The sequence below is a fragment of the Narcine bancroftii genome, chromosome 6, assembly GCF_036971445.1.
Source record: "Narcine bancroftii isolate sNarBan1 chromosome 6, sNarBan1.hap1, whole genome shotgun sequence".
NCBI classification, from domain to species: Eukaryota; Metazoa; Chordata; class Chondrichthyes; order Torpediniformes; family Narcinidae; genus Narcine; species Narcine bancroftii.
In genome coordinates this window covers 223,088,637-223,115,313 of record NC_091474.1, presented here as the reverse complement: position 1 = coordinate 223,115,313, position 26,677 = coordinate 223,088,637, and the positions used below count along the sequence as shown (strand labels likewise).

Genomic DNA, 26,677 nt, shown 5'->3' with positions numbered 1-26,677 from the left:
CATGCCTGTAGTCCTTGGCCTGAACCTTGTTATTTCATGCTCTGCTGGTGCAGGCCAAAAATTCCCATAGAGGGTGCCACAGTCAGACAACAGAGCGCAGAAAATCAAGCAATATTAAGCCATTCATCCCCTAAAATCTCAACTGCCCCAATATGATTAGCACTGACATATTACTTTTTTTTTAAACCCATCCCTCTCAATTTCTTTAATATCCAAAACAAAAATAAATGTCCCTTAAATAAGCTCAGCACATTAGCCACCTGCATAGAACAATCCAAAAAAAATTCTGCCACTAGGTGAAGACACTTCTGTTCACCCAACCCTCAATTCCAAACAGTCATGTCATTACCAATACACCCTGTGAAGCTGCATAAGAATTTGCTTCAGTGAAATTATCTCTCAATCTTCTTAACTCACAGAGAGCACAGGAGCCCAGTTTGGTTAATCTCTTCCCATAGATGAACCCCCACACCTCTGGAATTAGGGTCAGATTCCTCTTGAATGTCATTATCCAGACGTAGGATAAAAGATCACTGGGAGGACAATAAAGCCCTACAAAACTTTGCAACTTTCAAATAGATGATGGTCAAGTTATTCCCACCCCACATATTTGACTTGATTGCATAATTATTATTAACATTGCTGGATTCTTGTAAGGAAATCTCAAATGTTCAATTGACCTTGCTTCAACAGTTTCTCGGCAGCTGATGGAACCTATTTTTCACCATATTTGCCAAGAAGATGTAACACAATCAGCTGCAAATGGCCTTGCTCTAATTTTAAGTCATGCTGAGCTCTTTCCCCTGCTCCCCCTCCTATCCAGAAGGAAAAATAATCTAACTTCCTACCCGAACAAATTACTTGCTTTAAACATTCCAATCAGTTCAATGCTTCATCTTTTACACTCATCGAGTGTCACCTTAGCCAATGCAAATTATCTTCAATTTACTGAATTCTAACCCATCATAATTCTGGGAAATCTACAGTCAAATGTTATATTATACATCCCTAAGTATGGTTTACAGACCAGTCTTACAGGTGGAGCTTAATGTTATGCAACTCACACATGCCAGATCACCACTATGTAAATCTGATACACCATAGACCTGCTTGATACTATTAAGTCATTCCTAGCTTTACAGTTTCATTAACAGAAAATGAAGTCATCCCTGGCTTCACACAGTTTCATGAAAAGAGAAGGGGAGAAGCATTTGAAAAATAACTTCCTAATTGAACAGAAGATTTGCAGGTGGGATTTAAATTACAACATTTTCCCCAGCCGAACTTAATTGCATCTGTGACAGTAATTCTCCAGCAGAATATTCAGAATAAACTCATTTTAACTTCTCCAATAACATACCCTGCTTGAATTGTATCCAAAAGTAAGACAAGTCACCAATACAAAAAAAATCTTTGTACAGCAGGTTTCTTCATCAGAATTTCACAAAATGGAAGTTCAATGACTCAGGAAAACTCTCAAACTACTTTTATGACACAGCAAAGAATTGATAAACTAATTCAGATGCTGATGAAGGGTCAGGGGGAATGTTAGCCACGATACCTTGATCTTCCTTAAATTGCGTCACGGGATTTTTAAAATCTCTGCCTAAACAATCAACTAGAAAAACTGCACAGTATTTTAATTAAGTAACGGATAATAGTCTGTTACTTTTATTCCTGGACCACGAATGTGCACAAAATTGCAATTCTTGCAGATTAAAATGCTTTTCACAGCTGTGATTTTTTTTTAATACATTTCTAACTATGGATATAATGATGGTTCATGGTCTCAGGATGACTATGGTCTTGTCTCAGACTTAACAATTTAGATGCTATAACCCATTTTTTTTTATATACATTGTGACAAAGTATATAGATATGTTTTTGGGAGATAAATTGGGAAAGGTTTGTTAGAGTAGGTTATATACAAACACTTTAAAAAAAACCTTATTTGAAATACTGGAGCTCTGCTAATGCTAGACACATCGGCCCCACAGCTTTTGCAAGAGCTTTGGAGAGTGCTCAAGAGACTTCACTAATGGATTGTTGTTTACAAAAGTCAACAGATGAAAGATCTTGTCGGAGCCGCCTTCTGTCTGGAGTAGAGCTTGCTGTTCTAAGAGGGTCATGTGGTTTTGCAAGCAGAGAGAGTCAAACAGTTTTTCTCTCCAAGGGAGAGAGAGAGAGATAGAAAGATCATTCTACAGTGCTACAGCCAGCAGAAGCAGCTGGGACTGGAACAGGACAAGCTGGTAAGCTTCTGGAAAGCCCCATTTGAAAGATGGGCTGGTCAAAGCCCTTCTGGTTCATGCAAGAGGAGAGGACTGACTGTCTAATGTTTTACTTGGAATAAGGGAAACAAAGAGGAACTTGGTGGTGACCTGAAAGAAAGAGGTTATCATCTGGAGAACCCTGAAGGGGCAACTTTCATCAGCAAGACACTGGAGTGGCTGATTAAAAAGGAATCAGTTATGGATGTCCTGGAACAACAAATCTCTCTCAGAAAATCGAAAACAACCTTCCTGAGTGATAACCATTTACCTTTCAAGCACCAAAGCCTGGTGAACTTCATGAATGTTAAACTCTATGCATAGTATAAGAATTGCCTGCAACTAGTGAACTTGGAGGAATGAGAAGTGAGAATGGGCTGTGAACCAAAGAACTTTCATGAACTTACACACACTTGCGCTTAGAATTAGAAGGGGGTTAGATTAGGTTAAGTAAGTCAATAGTAATAAGTTAAAGTTTAATTCTATTTTCATGTTTAAAGATAATTAAAAGCAACCGTTGTTTAAGTAACCATATGTCGTGGGGAATATCTATTGTTGCTGGATTTTGGGGTCCTCTGGGCTCGTAACAACATTCATTTTCTGCAAGAATACGAGAGTAAACTTGTGTGAAAACAATTTTTTCCCATCAAAAACAAAATTATGCACTTGCTGGAAAAGAGCTTCAAGGGAAATTGGCTTGAAGAAACTGAACAAATTCTGCAGAATCTGAGTAGAGAAACAGTTAACATTTCAGGTCAATGACTTGTATTGGTTATCTGTATCACATAAAATTAATCCCAAAATGAATGAAAATAAATCAGACAATACTGTTTAAATGGAACAAGTGTTTAAAATCAGAACTCTACATTATAAATTATTGCAGTAATTAAGAATGGTTATAGTAAAAAAAAGAAAATGAGTGAATTGGTCAAATGGACTAGTGTTAGAAATAGTGTTAGAGATTCAGCAGGTTGCAGAATGGCGAATCATCCAACCAGCTGAAAGCAAAGGTAGCAACATCTGTTGGGTCAAAGGTAAAGATACATCACCAATGCTTCAGGTCTGAGCACTTCATCAAACCCTTGACATATAAGGGCATTGTTTGACCTGCTGAGTTTCTCCAGCATTTGTGTTTTTTCACTTAACCACGGTGTCAATGGAATCCTGTGTTCTACCCATGCATTATGAAAGGATCACAGTGAAAAATTCTCCCACTTATATTAAATGCTGAGTCATGAACAAATGATTTAACAAAAAACATTTGTATGGTTTTAGAACTGCACTTGCAACTTGATTAAACTTCACAAAAATATGCCATTGTAAATTCTACAGGTGAAGCATAAAGGGCTGACAATACAAATGATCAGAACAATACATTGAATATAACATCCATTAGACTTGTCGTCCTGTATAAAAATCAATGAATATATTAATTTGGCACAGATTATTTTTCAGAATGCTGTTGATGGAAGAAACAAAACTTAATTATCAGACCACATAAGGAAGATCCTCTGAAATCACAATACAAATTATGTAAATTGCAAACCCTACTAATACTGCAAGTACAAACTGATGATTCTTCAAGGTAATTCTCCAAATTCCTGAAGACAAAGGAGGTGCTCATTCAGCACATGGACAAAATTAACTATCAGAACAGTCCCATTCTCCTGCAACTTTACTTTGTCTCACATGTCCATGAACACATCTCATTCTGCCACTACCCATCCATGCCTGGGGTAATGTAGAGTAGCTAATTAATCATGGCAACCAAAATATCTTTAGGGTGAAGGAGCAATGAAAATGTTCACAGGCAAGTATTCAAACTCCACAAAGACAACACCCAATGTCAGGTTCAAATCCAGGTCACAGGAGCTGTGCAGCAGTCGTATGAACAGTCACTTAAAACTGACGCACAATGAAAAAAATAGATGCTATTGGTTTGACATCCTGAGCAGTTAAGCAAATGAGAAAAAAAAATATTCAGCATTATGATGCACAGTAGCAGGCTCTCCCAACCCAAATAGACCCATGTGACCAATTGACTTACTAACCCTGTATGATATTTAAAATGTGGGATAAAACTGGAGCACCCAGAGGAAACCCACGCGGGCACCAGGAGAACGTGAAAACTCTTTACAGACACTGCTGGATTCTAACCCGGGTTGCTGTGCTGTAATAGCATTGTGACAACTGTGCTGTTCACCATGGGTCCAATATTTTTAATCTAGTCTTCAGTACATACATACACCTCTTTCAACTTTAAGAAAATTGTAAAAAGAAATAAATTGAATATGGTCTGTAATTCCAGGAGTCACTGTGGCCAACTTTTGGCATTAGAGACCTTTTTAAAATTATTTATACAAACATTGCAAACTAGTCATGGGCTTTTAATGATTGTAAGTGGATCACCAGGGAAAGCAAATGGCCACCTTGGCAGGTGTGTTCTGAGCCCAGTGGACCCCAAAACCCAGCAACAATAGAAATTCCCCAAGACAAATGGTTACTTAAACAAAAATTGTTTTTAATTATCCTTAAACATGAAAACAGGATCAAACTTAAACTTATTACTATTAACTTAACTTAACCCCTTTCGAATTCTAAGCGCACGTGTATGTAATGTGTATACAAGTTCAAAAAAAGTTATTTGGTTCACAGTCCAATCTCACTTCTCACTCCAAGTTCACCAGTATCAGGCAATTCTTATAATGTGCACAGAATTTAACATTTATGAAGTTCACCAGGCTTTGGTGCTTGAAAGGTAAATGGTTACCACTCAGGAAGGTTCTTGTCTGTTTTCAGAGAGAGATTTGTTGCTTGTTGGACACCCATAACTGATCCCTCTCGATTGACCTCTACAGTGTCTTGCCAAAGAAACTTGCCCCATCAGGGTTTTCCCAGATGATAACCTTTCTTTCAGGTCACCAAAGAGTTCCTTTTCTGTTTCCCTTATTTCAAGGAAAACACTATACAGCCAGCCATCTCCGCTTGTATGGATCACAAGGGCTTTGAACAGGCTGAAGTAAGAACTCACAACCTGTCTTCAAAATGGGATTTTTCCACAAGTTTTCCAGCTTGTCCTGTTCCAGTCCCATCTGCTGCTGCTGAACTGTAGAACTGAATTCTCTCTCTCTCTCTCACACACACACACAGAGAAAACCACATGATCCTCTTAGAACAACAAACTACACTCAGACAGATTGCGGCTCTGGATCTAATCTGAGTTTGTTCATCTGTTGCTTTCCAAAACAATAATCCATTACTCCACAACATGTCCAATTAACACTTACTTGTAAAGTCTCTATAGGAATTCTTCAAAGTTTGTGGAAAGGCACTCGGAGCCTGGACTGACTGGCTTGAGCAGAGCTCTGGCATTTTAAATGAGATCTGTTTTGAAGTGTTTGTATGTGACCTACACTAAAAAACCTGCCACAATTTATCTCCTTTAAAACATATATACAATATAAAATATAATCTGTCACAGGTGAAAAGTATCAGCTCAGCAGCCTCTGCATCTGCCACACATTCTTCGATACTTCCACCCAACATGAACCCACTTTCATACACATCTTTCCACTATCCGCAGAGACCACTCACTGTCTCCCCATCCATCCTTCAACTCCCTGAGGCACCTCTAGGTGCAACCCCAATAAAGATACTAGTTATCTCTACATCTCTGCCCTCATCTCCATCCAAGGTCAGTAATAGAACTTCAAGAGTTACAAGTGCATCCTTGTCAACTTCATCAGGTGCACTTGATATAGCCTCCTTGACATCGGTGACGCCTGACGCAGATTGAGCCATTGCTTTACAGAGTACCTGTACTCTATATGGAGGGTCTGTCAGGGGCTCAGATACCATTATAATTCCTATTCCCATGCAGACCTATGTGGTAGCCTTTCAGGTAGCATGAAACCCAACAGCATAACAGTTTTCCCATTTCAGATGAATACCACCTGGTTCCTCGCTCTACATTCATACTTTCCTCTCAAATCACCTCTCCTCTCACCTGGTGGTCTCTTTCCTTAGTCTCTCCACATATTCCATTGTTTGTCCAGTATCTTACCATCTCTTGGCCTGTTCCCAGACCTTATCACCACTCCCTTTTTATGCTATCTCAATCCAAATGCAGGCCATACAGAGGATCATTACTTTCAAATCAATAGTTTGGTTCTTTAGACCTGGTGTACCTTGAGCCAATTTGCTCAAGCAAACATCACACAAGTCGAATGATCCGGCATTTGCTTGGTTCGGTTTAACAGATAACTACTTTTATCACTAATTTGTGGGAATGTGTTCAGGCTTCATACATTAAAAAGTAAATACACCAACAATTCCATGAACATCAGTAATGACAACTGATCATAACAAGGAATTCAATGTCCAAAACATTGGAATTGTCAGGGTCGTAATGCAAAAACCTATCGACCAACTAATAATGGTAAGAATGATCATCGAGCAAAGTGCACAACTGAACGATTCAATATTGACTCAATACAACACTTAAAAACAACCAAGTGGCAAAAATGCCCCAACACACTTCAGAGGGATGTTAACAACAAAAACAATATTGCCACAAAAGGAGTCACTTGATTGAACATTCAGTTATCTGAAGGAAGAATTCCTCCAGCAATTCTCAACAAGAGCTTCAAGGTTTTTAAAAAAAAGCATTTTAGTGACAGTTGGAGGAGACATTTCAGGATAGGGAGGCAACAAAATGGATAAGTGTGGCGAGCTCTCCACTGGCCACCGTGACAGGGGTGCACCAAAGAAAAGGTACAAGGACTGCCTAAAGAAATCTCTTGGTGCCTGCCACATTGACCACCGCCAGTGGGCTGATATCGCCTCAAACCGTGCATCTTGGCGCCTCACAGTTTGGTGGGCAGCAAACTCCTTGGAAGAAGACAGCAGAGCCCACCTCACTGACAAAAGGCAAAGGAGGAAAAACCCAACACCCAACCCCAACCAACCAATTTTCCCCTGCAACCGCTGCAACCGTGTCTGCCTATCCCACATCGGACTTGTCACCCACAAACGAGCCTGCAGCTGACGTGGACATTTACCCCCTCCATAAATCTTCGTCCGCGAAGCCAAGCCAAAGAAGAAGAAGGCCAGCACAGGAGGGCAAATTGGGAACAGATGTTCTCGAGAAAACCACAGAAGTAATGTGGAGGATGTTTAAGGATTACCTGCACAGGGTTCCGGATAGGTTTATCACACTGAGACAGAGAAAAAAGTGATAGGATAAGGGGACCATGGTTGACAAAAGAGCTGAGACCTCTAGTTAAAAGGAAGGTTTAGGATGCAAAGGATAAGAACAGCTCGCAAGAATATGAGAAATGACTTGGAGAACTAGTAGGATGCATGAGAAGGCCGAGGCAAGTCGGATTAAGAACAATCCTAATGGAAGGATAACGAGAGTGAAGGTAGGACCACTTAAGGGGAAAGGAGGGAACATGTGATTGGAGGCAGAGGAGGACTTAAATGAATACTCTGTTGTGTTCACCAGAGGGAGGACACTTGGTCAACATGAGGTCAGAATAGAACATGCCTATATGCTGGAGCATGTTGAGATCAAGAAAGAGGAAGTGCTGCATCTTCTCGAAAACATGAGGACTAATAAGTCCTTGTGATGGACGAGGGATATTCAGGAAGCGAGGGAAGAGATTGCAGAGATTGCAATGATCCTCCCTGACCACATGGAGGTACTGGAAGATTGGTCAATGGCAAATGTAGTCCCTTATTTTTAAAAAGGTCATAGGGAGAATCCCGGGAATTATAAACCAGTGAGTCTTATGTTAGTTGTGGGCAAACTAATGGAAAGGATTTTTTGGGACAGGATTTATGAGCATTAAGAGATGGACAGGGATAATTAGCATGGTCATTCCAAAAGTCATGAGGCATGGGATCCATGGAACCTTGACTGTGTGGATTCAGGCGATACGAAGGTTGGAGGTGCTTTGGATAGTGCAGAAGTTCATCTTAGAAGGTTACAAGATTTCATCGAAAGGATGCAGAGTTGGGCAGAGAAGAGACAGATTGTTAAATGTAAAGTGATGAATTTTGAAAGGTCAAACTTGAAGTTGGAGTATATGGTTAATGGCAGGATGCAGTGTGGAAGAGATAGACCTTTGGGTCCAAATCCATTGATCTCTCAGATTGTCGTGCAGTTGATGGGGCTCCGACATGATGGCTTTCATCAGTCGGAATATTGATTTCAAGAGCCATGAGGTCACGTTATGGCTCTATAAAACTTTGGTTATACAATACTCAGAATATTGTGTTCACTTCTGGTCATCTCATTACTGGAAGGATATGGAAACTTTGAAGAGGGCGGAGAGGAGGTTTACCAGGATGTTACCTAGATTGGAGAATGTATCTTATAAGGCAGAAAGCTTGGGCTTTTCTCTTTGGAATGAAGAAGGTGGAGTGTTGCTGTAAAAGAGGACCACAAGATTATGAGAGGCAAAAATGGAGTGGACAGCCAGCAACTTTTTCCTGGGGCAATAGCCACAAATACCACAGGATATCTTGTACAAATTAAAGGGAGGAAAGTTTAGAAGAGACTTTTATTGCACAGAGAATAGTGAGTGCTTGGAATGTATTGCTCAGGATGTTTGTGGAGGTTGGTACAAAAGGGACATGGATGCAAAAATGGAGGGTTATGGGTGCGAAAACACACCGAAATGCTGGAGGAACCCAGCCAGTCTTTCAGCGTCCATAAAAGACAAAGATATATTGCCATTGATTTAGGCATGAGCCCTTCTTCATGGAATAAGCAGAAAATATGAGAATTCAGACAATTCTGGCTGGGGGTTGAATCCAGAATAACAAAAGGTGCTAATTAGATACAAGAGGAGAGGTGAAAATTGATTGTCTGTGCAAAAGGACATGAGGAAAAGGGAGAGAGAGAGAGAGAGAGAGAGAGAGAGTAGGGGGAAGACAATGGGTGGGAGAGAGGGAGAGGGGGGAGAAGAAGTGAGGGGGCAGGGTTTTAAAAGCCAGGGAAGTTGATATTAATGAAATCTTGTTGGGAGGATGCCCAGTCAGAAGATGAATTTATGGGTGGTCATGACACCATGGATAGACATGTCAACAAAGTGAAGGGATGAAGAAGTGAAATAGGTGGTCACTGGGAGATCCACACTATGGCAGTGGACAGAGCCGAAGGCCTCGACAAAACAATCTCCCAGTCTGTGCCCAATCTCTCCAATGTAGAGGAGAGCACAATAGGAGCACCAGATGGAGTAGATGACCCTTCCAGATTCACAAGTGAAATATTGCTTCAGAATATTGTGTTCACTTCTGGTCATCACTTTGTATTTAAACACAACTTTATTTAAACCGCTACTACAAGCAAAGCACGACCAAGGCACTTGACTGACTGAATACTTGCTCCCATCTTCACCTAAGCAGGAATGGCCAACTTTGTGGCCCAAAATTGTGGTGAGGGAGGGGGTCAGCGCAAGTGGAACATTTCCTGTGGTCACATGGATAGGTCCCAAGGGGACGATTGGTGGGGTGGAAGGAGTGGACAAGGGAGTCACAGTGGGAACGATGCTTGCGGAACACAGTGAGAGGAATATATAGTGGTGGGATCATGTAGTAGGTGGCAGAAATAGCAGAGGATGTTGAATGCGGAGGCTGGTGAGGTGGCAGATGAGGACAAGGGGAATCCTGTCCTTGTTGCGCATGGGACCAAAGGGGGGCCAGGGTAGATGTGCAGGTAATGGAGGATATACAGTTGAGTGCCAAGTTGATGATGGTAGAGGGAAAGCTACATTGTTTGAAGGAGGAGGACATCACTGATAATCTGGCATGCAAGTCCTCGTTCTGGGTGCAGATGCAATAGAGACAGAGGAAGTGAGAGAATGGAATTGAATCCTTACAGGGAACAGGTTGGGAAGAGGTGTAGTCTAGGTAGCTGTAGGAATTGGTGGTTTTATAGAAGATGTCTGTTGAGAGATTGTCTCCCAAGGTGGAGACAAAGAGATCAAGGAAAGGGAGAGTGTTGCTCGAGATGGATCAAGTGAATTTGAAGACAGGGTGAAAGTTGGTAGCAAAGTGGATGAAGTCAATGAGCTCATCATGGGTGCACGAGGCAGCACCAAAGTAGACATCAATGTAGCAGAGGAAGAGTTGAGGGGCTTTACCTGTGTTGGGCTTGAAACATGGATAGCTACACATAGCTAACAAAAAGGAAGGCATAGCTCGGGCCCATGTGGGTACCCATGGCTACCCCTTTAACTTGGAGAAAGTGGGATGAGTCAGAGGCAAAATTATTGAGGGTGAGTACAAGTTCTGGCACCCTAAGGAGGGTAGTGGTGGAGGTGGACTGGTTGAGTCTATTGTCATCCAGAAAAAAAACAAAGGGCTTTGTGGTTGTCAGTATGGGGGATGGAGGATTAGATGTCCATGATAAACATGAGGCAATTGAGACCAGGGAACTGAAAGTTGTTGAAGTTATGGAGGGCATGTGAAGTGTGAGGTAGGGAAGGTTCATATTGTTAAGTAGCTTTGTATAGGTTGGCATAACATTGTGGCCAGAGGGCCTGTACTGTGCTGTAATGATCTATGTTCTCATTCAATGGTTAAATATACAGTAAAATCCCAGTTGTCCAGATTTCAAGCAACCGGCAATCTCAAGCAATGGGCAAAAAAATGTAGGAAAATAAATAGATAGATTGATCTTTAAATAAATAAGAAATGTTTAAAAGTTTAAAATTGTAAAAATAAATGTTCTTTGAACTAGCACATAGACTCAGGGGTGGCCAACCTTTTAATTTTTAGTTTAGACAGGCCATTTCAGCCCACAAGTACGTACCTGGGGTGTAGGTTAAATGGGCAGCATGGACTCGTGGGCCAAAATGGCCCGTTACTATGCTGTATGTCTAAATTAAAAATTTTTAAAGTTGGCCATTCCTGCTTAGGTGAAGGTGGGAGCTAGTATTCAGTCAGTCAAGTGCTTTGGTTGTGCTTTGCTTGTAGTAGCGGTTTGAATAAAGTTGTGTTTGAATACAATGTCGTCACCCAGGATAGTTTATGCCACTCGCCATTGGGGTGAGTTTTTATTTTATTGGTACAGGTGCTCCCTGACTTGTGACCTATGCCCATCCACACATATGACCAAAAATTTGTTTAAAAAAAAATAAAAATAAAAAATATAAAATTTACACAGTTTATGTTGTATTTGACAAACTATAGCAGGGTTACAGAGCATATAACTACCAAAATGTACGTATAACTACCAAAATGTACGTACTTACCTTGTTAGTTGGCATCCCAGGTCCGTAGACTGGGCACAGCCATCTAGATTCCTGTGTGCATGCGTGAATCTTCGGTTCATGCATTAGAGTTCAGTTGGCACATGTGAGAGTTAAAAGCCCAAACAAAATTGAATTCATGTCCTCAAGGCCCTAGGGAATATCTTGTCAGGACCCAGAGATTTATCCTCATTTATTCTCTTTAAAATAGTCAGTACTACCTCCTCATTAATCTGTATATTTTCCATAACCACACTACTAGTTTTCCTGACTTCACCATACTCAATATTCCTTTCCTTAGTGAATACTGAAGAAAAATCATTTAAAATTTTCCCATCTCTTCTGACACCCCGCATAGTCTACCCCTCTGATCCTCAAGGGACCCAATTTTATCCCTCACTATTCTTTTACTTTTAAGGCTCCTGTAGAAACCCTTTGGATTTATTTTTTACCTTGTTTGCCAAAGCAGTCTCATATCTCCTTTTAGGCTTTCTAATTTCTTTGTTTTTTTTGCACTCATTTATTCCCTGCTGTCTATACCTGTTGTATACATCCCTCTTCCTCTGAACCAAATTCCCAATATCCCTTGAAATCCAAGGCTCCCTACATTTTATAGACTTTCCTTTAATCCTCACAGGGACATGTGGACTCTGTACTCTCAAAATTTCCCCTTTGAATATCCTCCATTTATCTGTTGCATCCTTCCCAGAAAATTATCCCGATCCACACCCTCTAAATCCTTTTGCATCTCACCAAAATTAGCCTTGTTCCAATCAAGAATCTCAACCTTAGGCCCAGCCCTATCCTTCTCCATAATTAATCTAAAGCTAATAGTATTATGATTACAAAATGTTTCCCAATACAAACCTCCGTCACCTGACCTATCTCACTCCCTAATAGGAGTCCAATATGCCTCCTCTCTAGTCAGTTCCTCAATGTATTGAATTTAAATCTTTCCTGAACACATTTGATGAACTCCAACCCATCCAGCCTTTTTATAGTATGGTTGTCCCAGTCAATGTGTGGAAAGTTAAAATCTCTGACAGTCACCACCTTATGTTTCCTACACATATATACTATCTCCTTACAAATTTGCTCCTCTAATTCCCTCAGCCATTAAATAGACCCCTTTTAATGTTTTCATGTCTTTCCCACCCAAATAGCTTGACTGGATGAGGCCTTCAATCTATCCTGCCATAGCACCACTGTAATGTTTTCTCTAAAAAGCAATGTGACTCCTCCACCATTTATCCCCTTGTTCTATCACACCTAAAACAACAGAATCCTGGAACATTTAGCTGCCAATCATCCCCCTTCTGCAAACAAGTTTCACAGATGGCTACAAGAACAAAAAATGTGATTGAAAATAAAGTAAAATAAGGTTTATAGAGTATGTTCATATAAGTTAAGTTTGTTTAATGCAAGTACAGTATAGTACTTTTGTCTTTTAAACTGTTTATTCTTAATGCAGGTGTATCAGTTAGGCATTGTAAGAGTGCTAGGGAGACCTAATCAGGAGTCACCACAGTCACCAGGAGTGGGTGTTGCCATGGGAGCCATCCATTAACTAAAGGACTCACGAGATTGCCTTGTGACTTGAGCGAGTCTCAAGCAACCAGAAAACTTGCTTATATGGCATCTACCAATCCCCATAGGTGTCAGGTACCAGGAGTTTTTACTGTACTTGAAAACTGGAAGAGTGAATTTTTAAAAAATATTTTATTTTTGATTTTCCATTATTAAACCAGAACACGTCATTCACTATTAGAGCATAGCAATATCTTCCAGCAATCTACATATATATGTTTCTCCCCACCCCACAGAGAGATAAGAGAGAAAGAAAAAGAGAGAAGAAAAGAGAAAGGAAAGAGAGGCTGGGTGTGGTGTTGGCGCTTCCAGTATGTATCCATAGAAGCTGTGGAGTCACCCCCTTGTATAGCTACTTTTCTTGATCCATCTAACGGTGAATCTCGATAAGTCTTTTTGTCGGGGTGTGGCTGAAGTTGTGTTCTTGTGTATTTCAGATACGACTGTTATATTTTAACAAAGGTGCTGTGTCATTTCCTAAGATTATACATATTTTTTCCATGGGAATACAGCTATGCATCTCAGTAATCCACTTGCTGATATGAAGAGGGGAGTCAGACTTCCGGGACATTGCTATTTATTATTTTTGCTATGGCCAAAGATATAAATATGAATTGAATTTGGAATTTCGTTAATTTGTAGCTTATGTCCATAAGGTCCCCCCAGTAGATACAACATTGGGTCCAGCAGGTAGTTAGTATGTTGGCCAAATCCTGCCAAAATGGAGCTACCTTTGCACTTGCAAGGAGCCATCCCCGGTGTTAGGACTGTTCTACCTTCTACCGGTGACATCATGACGCATCGACTGATGGTGGACCTGCCCTAAATCCTAATCAATGTATTATGATCTTATATTAAACAAAATTAATCAGGCATAATTATAATTAAGCTTTATGTACAGCACAGTATGATCCCTTCAGCTCCTGTTGTTGATATAAACCTTTATAAGGAACCGTGGGAAAGTGCGAGCAATAAATTTTAAATAGCGGACAATTTTTCAACAGTGTGGGAAAGATTGTAGCGCTTTTGTGCATAATTTATATAGCATGGGAAAATTGGGAACATCCTCAGTAGTATAGTGGTTATTATGGAGTATGATAAATGAGGAAATAGGTGCACAGGGGGAAAATTCAGGTAAGACACCCCTGTATCAGAATAAACTTTCTCCTTTTACTCTTAGCCATATAACCATATACGGAGCGGAAACAGGCCATGTTGGCCTTTCGAGTCCGCACCGGTTCACTGATTTTGTGCGCCCTCTTCAGTAATAATCAACTTTTGAAAATATGGGATCAGAAAGGAGTTAAGACTGTACAAGATTGCTATGAACTTGGTCATTTTATTTCCTTTCAAAGAACGAAAGAAAAATATGAATACCACAAAGTATTCTTTTTTGTTATTATCAAGTTAGAGCTTCATTATTGGATAATTTTGGACATGCTTTAAAGTTACCACAGCAGTCAAAATTTGAAATTCTACTTAAGGAAGCCAGAAATAAAAAAAAATATGTATCAGAAATGTATTTGTTATTGCAGAATAAAATGCCTCAGATAGATTTGCATAAGTCAGGAAGATTGGAAAAATTTATGTAAAGATGTATGACAAGATTGTCAATGTGAGATATAGATTAGTTCATTATAATTTTATAAATCAGTTATATTTAACTCCTGAAAAATTAAAGAGATACAATTTAATTTCTTCAGATTTATGTTTTAGGTGTCATAAAGAAGTAGGTTCTTTTTTTACATTCTACTTGGTCATGTGAACTGTTAAACCATTTTGGACACGAATTAAGGAGGTTTTAGAGAAAATTTTTAAGATTAAATTGTTGATGGAACCAACATTATTTTTATTAGGTAATGTTAAAATGTTGGGTTTGAAATTGAGATTAAGTAGGTATCAAATTGCATTTTTGAGATTAGCCTTGGCTGGAGTTAGAAAATGTATACCGATTACATGGAAAAATTAGATTGATTTAAATTTGCAACGAAGGCATATGGAATTGAGATCATGCATTCCATTGGAAAAGATAACATATAACTTACGTGATAATTATCTTTTTTTAAAATCGGAAAATGTGGAGCCCTTATTTGGATTATATGGGTTTAAAGTTTTGAAATTTCTTTGGCATGTTGTGGTGGTGTTATCCTAATCTGCGACATTTAACTTTGTTATTGATGGGCGTATCTCCTTTCTTTCTTTTACTTTTGGGGTTGGGGGTAGTAGGGAGAGGGAGGGATTGGAGGGAGGGGTATTGGGGTGGATGGGAGGGAGTGGGGGGGAGGAGGGATTTGGTATATACCACATTGTTTTTTTGTATATGAATTATATTTGAATATTTTTGAATGTAATGTGGCTTAAAATTTTAAATAAAGTATTAAAAAAAAGGAAACTGGGTAGCACTATCACGTACAATTTAAACAGCGTGGGAAAGTTGGTAGCGCTATCACGTATAATTTATAAATACCGTGGGAAAAAGCGATGGTGGACCTGCCCTCCCAGAATTCCATGCAGCAGAGAAAGGGCTGTTCGCCCAGCTGCATACATGGACCATTCATAGAGGGGTTTCTCTGCTGCACAGCATTCTGGGAAGTCAGGTCCGCCTTTGCTTCCCCCCCCCCCCCGTCTTTATAAATTGTCCACTATAGCATTACCGATTTTCCCACACTGTTTAAAAATTGTCCGCTATTGCTATTTATTGCTGCTTTATTGTTATTTATTTCCTCTCTCTCTCTCTCCCACTGCGACTTTTCCACGGCAGTTTATGCCTTCATTTTAATCTTTTCTTCCTGCACACATGCAAAAACTTGGATATTTTCAATCCTACAATGCAATTACCCCTTTCACACTTGCCTGATTGCAATGCCGACATCTGCAGATGCCAGGGATTGTACGAGGGTTCAAGGCCGTCAGTCCCTGACATGAGGTGATGACATCTGACACCGACCGGCGTTGAGCTGATTTTGCTTTCCTTCTTTAAAGGCCAATTCCTGGGATCACTTGCAAGTGTGAAAGGGGTCTCGAGATTTCCTGCTTCTGGCTCATTCTGCTTACTCTTTGAAAGGGCTGAGGGTCAAAACATCTTTGCTTTTTATGGACACTGAAATGGCTTTTCCATGCGTTTTTACCACTCATTTCTTTAACTGGGTTCCTTTCCTGACCCTCACCCTCATCCTGTGCTTCAGATACTTCCAGCTCAATCATCACTCCAGCACTCTTTCCCTCCTTTCTTTCTCACACTCCTTTATGAAATGTGATCAGGTTTTCCTCACAAGAGTTGACACGAGTTCTTCTCATTATGAGGAAAATAAAATTCATTAAGGGAAAAGCCTCGGCAAATATTTGCTCTGTTGAGGCAGTGCATCACCCATGTATATTGTGCATAACTCTCAAAAGTAACAGTGAGAGGATCATCAAGGCAAGTTATGAACCCTTACAGCAATAAGGTCTTTGCAGTCATAAGAAAACCAGACCAAGCAGTGCCATGGAAGGTTGTCACAATTTGTGGGAAAGGAGTAGAAACGTCTTGAGGGAATCTCTCCTACTTTTAGGCCACAGTCAATCTGGACTGAAAGTAGGCAGACTGGACTAAAACTTTAATCTGTCTGTATTCTTCTTGTTCAGAAAATGAGGATGAAAAAGAAGGCGGCAACGCAATCATAAAAGTTATGCAATCTCCTTACATGATCTATTCAGGTAAATAAAACATTGACAGTTGGAATTCAAATTCAGGCATCACACCATTCAGCTGTTTTCAGTTCTGGCTGATTGTAGATAATGCAGAAACGCACAACTCCTGAGTACCGAAGGGCATTCCAAGGCCCATCCACCTAATACATTTTTGGTTTGGTGACTTATCATGTGGGCACTACAGCAGCCAATGAATTTGCAGCAAACTCCCATGAACAATAACGACCAGACTGCAACCAGATCATTATTTTAGTGATGTTGATTGGGGGGCAAATATTGAACAGGCTGCTAAAACCCCCTACCCGGCTTTGCAAAAGCACTTCAAGAATGGACATCGATGGCCTCATTGTAATAGGCTGCACACAAAATACACCACTTCTGAGAGGCAGCACTGTCTTGTTGAACTGGAGTCTCATAGCCCTTTTGTGTGCTCAAATTTCTATTGGGATTTGAGAACTGCCTCTATTTACCTCTGAGCCCATAAAGATAAAAGGGTCAATAAAAAAAAATATAATGAGTAATTCAAGAGAAGCCATCTCACCTGGAGTGTATTTAGCATTTGAAACTCGGTAACTGACATAGATTTAAACTCAGGCTAATAAATGAGAGCAGAATAAAATGTTGCTGCATTGAGGGAGTTCAATGAAGAGTCTTGAGAGGAGATTCCTGCAGCCTGGAGCCAACATTGAAATGGTCTGATTTCAATTTTTCTCATACCATTAAACACAATAAACCACTTTTAGCATAGATCAAACCTTAAGACGTAGGAACAGAATTAGGCCTTTAGCTCCATGAAGTCTGCTCATGTATTTTTCCTCTCAATCCCATTCTCCTGCCTTTTCTCCATAACCTTTGACATCTCACTCATCAAGAACCCATCAACCTCTAAATGTACCCAATGACAGCTTCCACAGTCATCTGTGGCAACAAATTCCAAAGATTCACCATTGTCAGGCTGAAAAAAAAAATCTAATCTCTTCTTAAGGGACGCTCTTGTATTCTGAGGCTATGCTGTCTGGTCCTAGACTTTCCTTACTTTTTCAATATTTTCATTGTTTTTATAGAAATACATACATAGAGAAAAAAAATTGATGCATAACACTAAAGTAAGCAAACTCATTGCAGAATTTTTTTTACCTTATGCAACATTATTGATTCAAGGATATATTGGGGGAAAAAACAAAACAAAGTGAGAGAAAAAAAAATTAAAAATATGATTATATTTAATCCAAACACGAAACTACTCCAAAGTTGCATGTCAATATAAAGAAAAGGTACAGTACCAATAAAATAAGAAATGCAAATCAATTAGAATCACAAGTTACATAATTATTATTCCCATTATAGTCCCAGACTTTCTCCATGTCTACTCCATCCAACCCATTCAATATTCAGAAGGTTTAATTGAGACGCCTCGCCACCGCCACCCCATCAAAATTGCAGTATTCCTCCAAGCCCGCTCAATCATATGGTCCACTTCTCTCTGTGGCATCTCCTGGCCAAAAAAGGAATGATTGTCACATTTCAATAGAAAGACAGCTATTAACAATTTGGGTTCATGCAACTTGCAATATTTTTTTTAAATCATTTGAGTTTGATGATGAATGTCTTCTTATATTGTCTTCATTTTATTTACTAGGAAAAATGTTCTTCTTCTTCTCCCCCACCCTTTTTAGTATTTCCATATAATATTTTGCAAACAGATAACAGCATAAACTCAAAGTGATCAGGAGATGGCAGAGGACATTATATATCGGAACTTGGTCTTTGATATGGTTCCACATGGTAAGATAGATCAGAAGGTTAGATTGCTTGGCATCCAGGGTGAGCTAAGCAAATGGATGTAAAATTCGTTTTGTGGAAGGAGTCAGAGGGTGGAGGACGAGGTAAACAAGAAAATCCATCGATGCTAAGGTCCAGTGCAATATGCAGAAGTGCTGGAGAAACTCAACAGGCTACGCAGTGGAGGGTTGTTTTTCGAAGATTGATTGGCTTCAACCCATGACGTGTCACAGGGATTGGTGCTCGGTGTACTGTTTGTTACCAAGGTCATATCTGTTTACATGATCATCTGTTGAAAACAGGCTTTCTTGCTATTGTGAACAAATGAATTTAACAGTCAACATACTTTCTGCATGATATCCTGGGGATGCACTGCTCCAATTAGTAATTAGCTATGATGCGAGGAAAACCAGCACCAATTAACTAATAACATATTATCTGGCGGCACTCTGCACAATGCCAGGTGGAAGAGAGCACCGATTTTGATGATGGATTTCTATTTTCCAGCTTGTCAACGGGCCTTCAGATCAATTTGTCCAATCTGTCAACCTGGCAATCTGGCCATTGAACTCTGGTTGCCTGCCTTCTCCACATTAATATCGAGTGGTTCTGAGATTTTGCATCAATGGATAAATTCTGAAGAACACATCTAAAATGTCACGAATGTTCTCTCTACATCTGCAAACATAGTGAACTATCCAAGGACACTTGTTCCCATTATCTGTTCAGCAATCATTTTTGTAAAATACAAAAATAAAAGTTATTTGTGTGACTTTATATTAAAAAAATGTTTTTTTAATATTTCATTTAAAATGTTTTCATACCTGCAATTAATAAATCATTATACAATAAGTATAATAAGTATAATAAGTATAATAATAAGTACAAGAGAAACTTGTCCGTGAACTACTCTTTGCAGACGATGCCGCTTTAGTTGCCCATTCAGAGCAAGCTCTTCAGCGCTTGACGTCCTGCTTTGCGGAAACTGCCAAAATGTTTGGCCTGGAAGTCAGCCTGAAGAAAACTGAGGTCCTCCATCAGCCAGCTCCCCACCATGACTACCAGCCCCCCCACATCTCCATCGGGCACACAAAACTCAAAACGGTCAACCAGTTTACCTATCTCGGCTGCACCATTTCATCAGATGCAAGGATCGACAATGAGATAGACAACAGACTCGCCAAGGCAAATAGCGCCTTTGGAAGACTACACAAAAGAGTCTGGAAAAACAACCAACTGAAAAACCTCACAAAGATAAGCGTATACAGAGCCGTTGTCATACCCACACTCCTGTTCGGCTCCGAATCATGGGTCCTCTACTGGCACCACCTACGGCTCCTAGAACGCTTCCACCAGCGTTGTCTCCGCTCCATCCTCAACATCCATTGGAGCGCTTTCATCCCTAACATCGAAGTACTCGAGATGGCAGAGGTCGACAGCATCGAGTCCACGCTGCTGAAGATCCAGCTGCACTGGGTGGGTCACGTCTCCAGAATGGAGGACCATCGCCTTCCCAAGATCGTGTTATATGGCGAGCTCTCCACTGGCCACTGTGACAGAGGTGCACCAAAGAAAAGGTACAAGGACTGCCTAAAGAAATCTCTTGGTGCCTGCCACATTGACCACCGCCAGTGGGCTGATAACGCCTCAAACTGTGCATCTTGGCGCCTCACAGTTTGGCGGGCAGCAACCTCCTTTGAAGAAGACCGCAGAGCCCACCTCACTGACAAAAGGCAAAGGAGGAAAAACCCAACACCCAACCCCAACCAACCAATTTTCCCCTGCAACCGCTGCAACCGTGTCTGCCTGTCCCGCATCGGACTTGTCAGCCACAAACGAGCCTGCAGCTGACGTGGACTTTTTACCCCCTCCATAAATCTTCGTCCGCGAAGCCAAGCCAAAGAAGATACAATAAGTATTCAAGTTGATGAAATTTTCATTCATTACATGATGGTTATAACCCCTCCCCCCCAAAGAATAATATATGTACATAAAGAATCATATATAGTATAAAAAGAAGGAAAAGTTAAAGAAAGAGTGTAGTATCGTGGATTACCATGATTGCCTGGAACATGCCCCCCCCACCCCACCCCCCTACCCCCAACCACACTGGAAATCAAAAGACTTTAGATAATAATTTTCATTCTAAGGAAGAAGTTTAACACCGGACTGAAAAGGCTGGAAGAACACCTCTACATACTTATACCTAAAATTTGTGTTTAAGGGCTCCAAATTCACAAACATATAGGATATTTATTTCTCACATTGTCTGTAATATTCTCTAAAGGAATATATCTTTGAATTTCTACATTCCATCTTCCCGTATCTATATATTGTTACACTATCCAAATAACAATGTTATACAATGTTGTGAGGGAAAAAAATTAATTGCTTATTTTTCCAATACGTTTTATCTGCTATTTTTAAACATTTTTCTCTTTTGCTTGTGACAAATACCATCCTTTCCAAGTTAACTTGCTTTTTTTTTTAAACCCTTTGCAGTTTATTTACTCATTCATAAATTCTGCTTTTAGATCAGGCAAGTGAGCACTGTGGCTACAAAATGCGAGTCCAGAATGCATTCGTAAAAGTCACAAGTTTGTACATCTCAAAGCAAAGTGGCAAATTTGGCCACAGAAAGGGCAGATTTTTCAGAGACTACTAGAAAGGTAACCCTGACAGTCACACAGGCTGAAGGAACTTCCAAACCACCTTTCAGGTTGAATATTTTGCCCCCAAAATTATAAATAAGAATCCAATAATTGTACTAGAATGACAAAGTAAAATGAGTTAACCTTGTAGAATCCTCTTCACTGTGAATGAGAATAAGGATAGGGAGACCTATCTTTATCAACCAAAATGCTGACAAACTCGCCATTCTATTCATCAACCATATTCCAGTTCCTTCCATCCTGAGTACACGCCAAGAGCCCAACATTCTGCGTAAGGCAGTGGAAGAACATGGACAGTGAGAGATGGTCCAGAGAGTCTGAAATATGAGGAAATCATGGTTTTATTTCCATTGAGGATGTGAAAGCCAACCAGCATCAAAACAATTATCAAAGGAGATTGGACCACAGCAACAGATTATATACCAGCACTGTTTGGAATTGAACTTCCAAAATAACCTCAATCACCATCAATGCTGGAAAAGAGCATTATCCAGCAAAGTTACTGTACACCTCATTCAATGAAGAACTCCATCTTCAACAATGTGGATGTCCAAGGAATGACTGCAAAAGCATCTATTAAACATCTTCAAGCACATTTGTCAAGTAAATGACCCGACTGATCTCACACCCAAGATCATTACCAGTGGAGATCTAGCTGAGATGATGCTCCTTGCACAAGGGCAAGCCACAGTTACAGGCATTAAGCACAAATTAATGGAAAAAAATGGGAAAAATCTGCAGCAATTTGAGTTAAATCTCACACAAAGACAAGTAAGTGTCATTGTAGGAGATCAGTTAACCAACAGCAGTGTTTTGAAACCCACCACCTTCAGGTGCTTAACTTTACTCCACTACAGGGTCAAAAATCAGGGGATTTTCTGATAACTGCTCAAGGTTAAATTCCATTCACACTCCTAAGCAAATGAACCAGTCCATGCCTGCAAAATCATATTTCATCAAGGAATGGAAAATGCTTCCAAAGTGCCAGGCAATAATCAGCTCCAACTGAACTGTCCAACACAATCCTCAGCAATGTCACAGAAGTCCAACATAAAGAGTGCATCATACAGAGAGGAGATTGACAGACTTGTACAAGAAAAACAACCCGAGTTTCAATGTGGACAAGATAAAGACGATCGTGGACTTCAGGAGGATGAAGGACCATTCCCCACTACATATCAATACCTCTATTGTAGAGAGAGTGGGGAGCACAAAGTTCCTTGGTATCCAGTTAAAGGGTGACCTATCAGCACCTCATTAGTCAAGCACGGTTACCGCCCACCATCCAAATAACATCCTACAGGAGCACAATAAAGTTTCCTGGCTGGCTACATTAGTGTTGTACAGAGGGTTATTAAAATTGCTCAGAAGATCATTGGTGTCTCCCTTCCCTCTATCGACGACATCTACAGGCAGCAGTGCTGAAGGAGAGCTCAGGGAATTATCAAGGACCCTAACAATCCACCTCACATTATCTATAAGACACTATCTTCAAGGAAGAGGTACAGGAGGTTAAAAACCAGGACTGCCAGATTGAGAAACAGTTTCATCCCACAGGAGGTGAGACTGTTGAACAACCCTAGAAACCTGGAAATTATATGTATATATATTTATTTTGGATCGCTGTGTATAGATGCCATTTGTGTGTAGGGTGTACTGTATGTCTGTACTATAGTCCGAAGATGCTCTGTTTCGTCGGGTTGTACCATGTTCAATCAGATGACAATTAACTTGAACTTCAACTTGAACACAAACCCACATATCCCATGAAGCAACTCCTGCCTCTCCCCACCACCTCCACACAGCTCTGTCTGAACCCTATGGAAGAGTCTGCAGAGCCTTTATTGGCTACCTCAGAACAAAAATTAAACAGAATTAAAAGGTCATTCTTGACACTAAGAGACTATCCCAGATAGTAACAAATCAGTAGAGCCATCTGCTGGCATAGATTCACCAATAACCTGCACTTCAGATTTTTCCGGATGCACTCAATTACAGGGTTGCCACATGCAGACCATGCATGGACAGAGATTGAATGCAGAATAGAGTTCAACTATAAGCACAGCATCCAGTATCCTGTAACCAAGTAAATCCTAATATATTTATACATATTTATTTTAAATTATATCTTCATGTTTATACATGATTATGTATCATGTGTCTGTTTGCGCAGCATGGTCCAGAGAAACACTGTTTTATCTGGTTGCACATGTACAGTCAGACAATAATAAACTCGAACTTGAGCATTCGAGGAATCCGAGCATCACGACGTGCAGTCCAGTCAGTGTTTAGAACCCCACTGAGCACACAATGATGCAGGAGGACTTGAAAGAGGAAATTATTGCTAAGGAACATCACTGTTGGACTTTCTGAACCATCATCTGCCCAGCCATCTCCAACTGCTTCCTTCATGACTTTCTTTCAGCATGAAGTACTGAGCAAGGCTCCCTCACTGATTTCTCTTCCAGCCAAATTCTAGACGTAGATTAGGGCTTCTCAAAGGTTTATCCCCATTAACAAGGCTTCAAGTGGGAATAAGATGTCAAGATAAATGGGTGAAGACAATAACTTTAACATAAACCATGGCAAAACAATACACTTAGCTAATGTCCATCATTATTTTTACTCGACTCAGAACACTTAATTATAGCATTACAAATTGCTGGCAATGCAAATTTATAGCCAAACTGAGAAATTTCTCATCTCCTCAGTCCAAGAAAGCCTACCACTTTGTCTGATACCATGATCCTTGGCAGTTGAGCCCTCAGCCAGGGAAAACAATTGCCCTGCATCCAGACAGTCACATCCTCCCAGATTTTTTTCAGTTTCAATCAACCAAAAAGGATATAGCACACACACACACACCTCATGCAGCGGCTCCACATACCCTTCATCAAGCATTTGCTGCACTTCCACTGTGACAGGTTTGCCCTTTCTTGAAGGAGGATATAAAAATATACACAATATATCAGATGTGCAGTCATCAAGCTCCTCCCCCCCCCACCCCCCATTCAATTGCACCAAGACCTCGCGTAATAAAGGTTAAGATATTTTCTTCCTTCCCAAGTACTGCTTGAACCTTGCTGCTGGCTTTCAGCAATTTGTGTAAAGCACATCAACATTAGGCCTCATCAACATTACCCTTACTCACCACTTAAACACTTCTCTGTTTCGTTCACCAAAATGGGTGGCCCCATCTTTTTGAAAGAGACTAAGTATAGTGAATGACAGAAAAAGATAAATGTTTACAGCCAAAGTTCATTTAATGATAAAGATTGAAAGATTAGATTTCGAGAATGGATGAGATATCATAAGGGACAATTTTTTTTTAAACTTTCAAAAACCTCTAAAAAAAAGCCTCAATGGCACCGCAAGCCTTCATTGTTCTCTTGCCTTGGACCATAAATCACATCAATCGCAGGATCTTTGTGGCATGAAATACGGCTTCAAATTGCTGCACTGAGATTAATCTGTGTTAAATATAGCCATTTCCTGACACTCAGAAGGGAGGGGTATGGCAAATCAGTAATCTCTAAAGATTCAGCCAGGCTTATGCCAGAGCTGCACAAATCAATTAGCAATTTTATGAGAATCTCAACTCTTGCCATACCTCTTCAAAACTGTTTGTTTTAACATACATTACTAACAATTGTTTGTCCAGTAATTTTTACTAAGTCTGGATGTTTGACAGGGGTTCCTTCCATGAGATCCCAACCTCCACCTACTCACCACTATTTCCATTCAATACATCACCATCTCTGCTGTGCTTTCCAAAAACTATTTATTGTCAGAGTACATACATGACATCACATACTACCCTGAGATTCTTTTTCCTGCAGGCAAGGCAGAATTACCACTTAGTGCGGCGGCGCATTCTCTCATGGCAAACCGGCCCTGCGTGTAACGCCACGTGGCGGGCAGCCATGGGAAGATGGTGCCGTCAGGGGTTCTTCCTGACTCAAACCTCCCGCTCAGCGTGCATCTCAGGCGGTGATTATGATGTCACCACACATGTGGTGACTGAGCCAGCGCTGCCCTTAAAGGGGCGCGCGCTAAATTCAAATAAAACGTGGTGGCTGTGCTTTCCTCAGCTGCGCATAGCGTCACAGTGCAAAACAAACTGTACACAATGTACACATGTAAACAAACAAAGAAATGTAAACAAACTGACTGTGCAATACAGGGAGGGAAAAAATGCAAAGTAAGAGTCCTTAAATAAACCCTTGATTGAGTTTATTGTGGAGGGATTGCAGCTGTTCCTGAACCTGGTGGTGTTAGTCTTGTGGCACCTACACCTCTCTCCTGATGGCAGCAGCGAGAATAAAGCATATGCTGGGTGGTGTGGGTCTTTGATGATTGTTGCTGCTCTCAGACGGCAGCGTTCCCTGTAGATGTTCTCAATGTTGGGAAAGATTTTACCCTTGATGTCCTGGGCTGTATCCACCAAGTTTTGCATGGCTTTTCGCTTGGGGTATTGGTGTCCACGTACTAGACCGTGATGCAGCCGGTCGACACACTTTCCACCATACATCTGTAGAAATTTGCCAGGGTTTCCAATGGCATACCAAACCTCTGCAAACTCTTGAAGTAGAGGCACAGACATGCTTTCTTCACAATGCCATTAGTGTGTTGGGTCCAGGAAAGATCCTCCGAGACAGTGACTCCCAAGAACTTAAATTTGTTCAGCCTCTGGGCTATTTTTTCATCTATCTGCTTCATTCAATACATTGTGCCTATTTTGAAATGCAACTTGCATAATATTTTCTTACTTGTTCTCATGAGAGGACCAGTGTCAAAAGCTCAAGTCACACAGGCAACCAAAGCGAAAGGAGGAACAACAAAAGCAAGTCCAGGAAGAGTGCTGTTGAAAACTGAGCTGTTAACACAAAATTCTCCAGCTGCACCATTTTCAAATGTAATCAATATTTAGCAACACAAATAACCTGAGAAAAGCATTGCTTTATTTCTCTCTTTGTGTCTTTTGTGTTAATTATCCTCAAATTATTGTGTTTGTTTGTACCTGTGTCTACAGCAAGCAAGACTTGTGATGCATCGATACACTGGACTGATGCATTAGACAATAAACTCTTCATTGATTAATTAAACAAGTCTGGAGACGCCATGATTTGGAGTAAAATCACTAAATTTCAGGTCCCTCAGCGTCCATAGCAGACGAAGACATATAACAAGGGTTTCGGGCCTCAGCCCTTTGACAAGACTATACATCTTTGCTGCCAATGGACATTGTGGGACCTGCTGAGTTTCTCCAGCAACTTCGTGTATGTACCTCATTCATTTATACTGGTTGTGTGATTTTACCTCAGACACTGGTTAGATCGCATAAGATATAGGGTGGGCTGGCCAATTGGATACAGAATTGCCTTGGTGGTAAGAGTGAGAGGGTGGTGAAGGGTTA

At 40.5% G+C, this 26,677-nt stretch overlaps 1 protein-coding gene across 3 annotated transcripts in view; it reads right to left on the bottom strand.

Annotated features, from left to right (window-relative positions):
- The window catches only part of sobpa (sine oculis binding protein homolog (Drosophila) a), a 427,151-nt gene that overhangs the window by 313,016 nt on the left and 87,458 nt on the right, over positions 1 to 26,677 (bottom strand). The window lies entirely within an intron of this gene.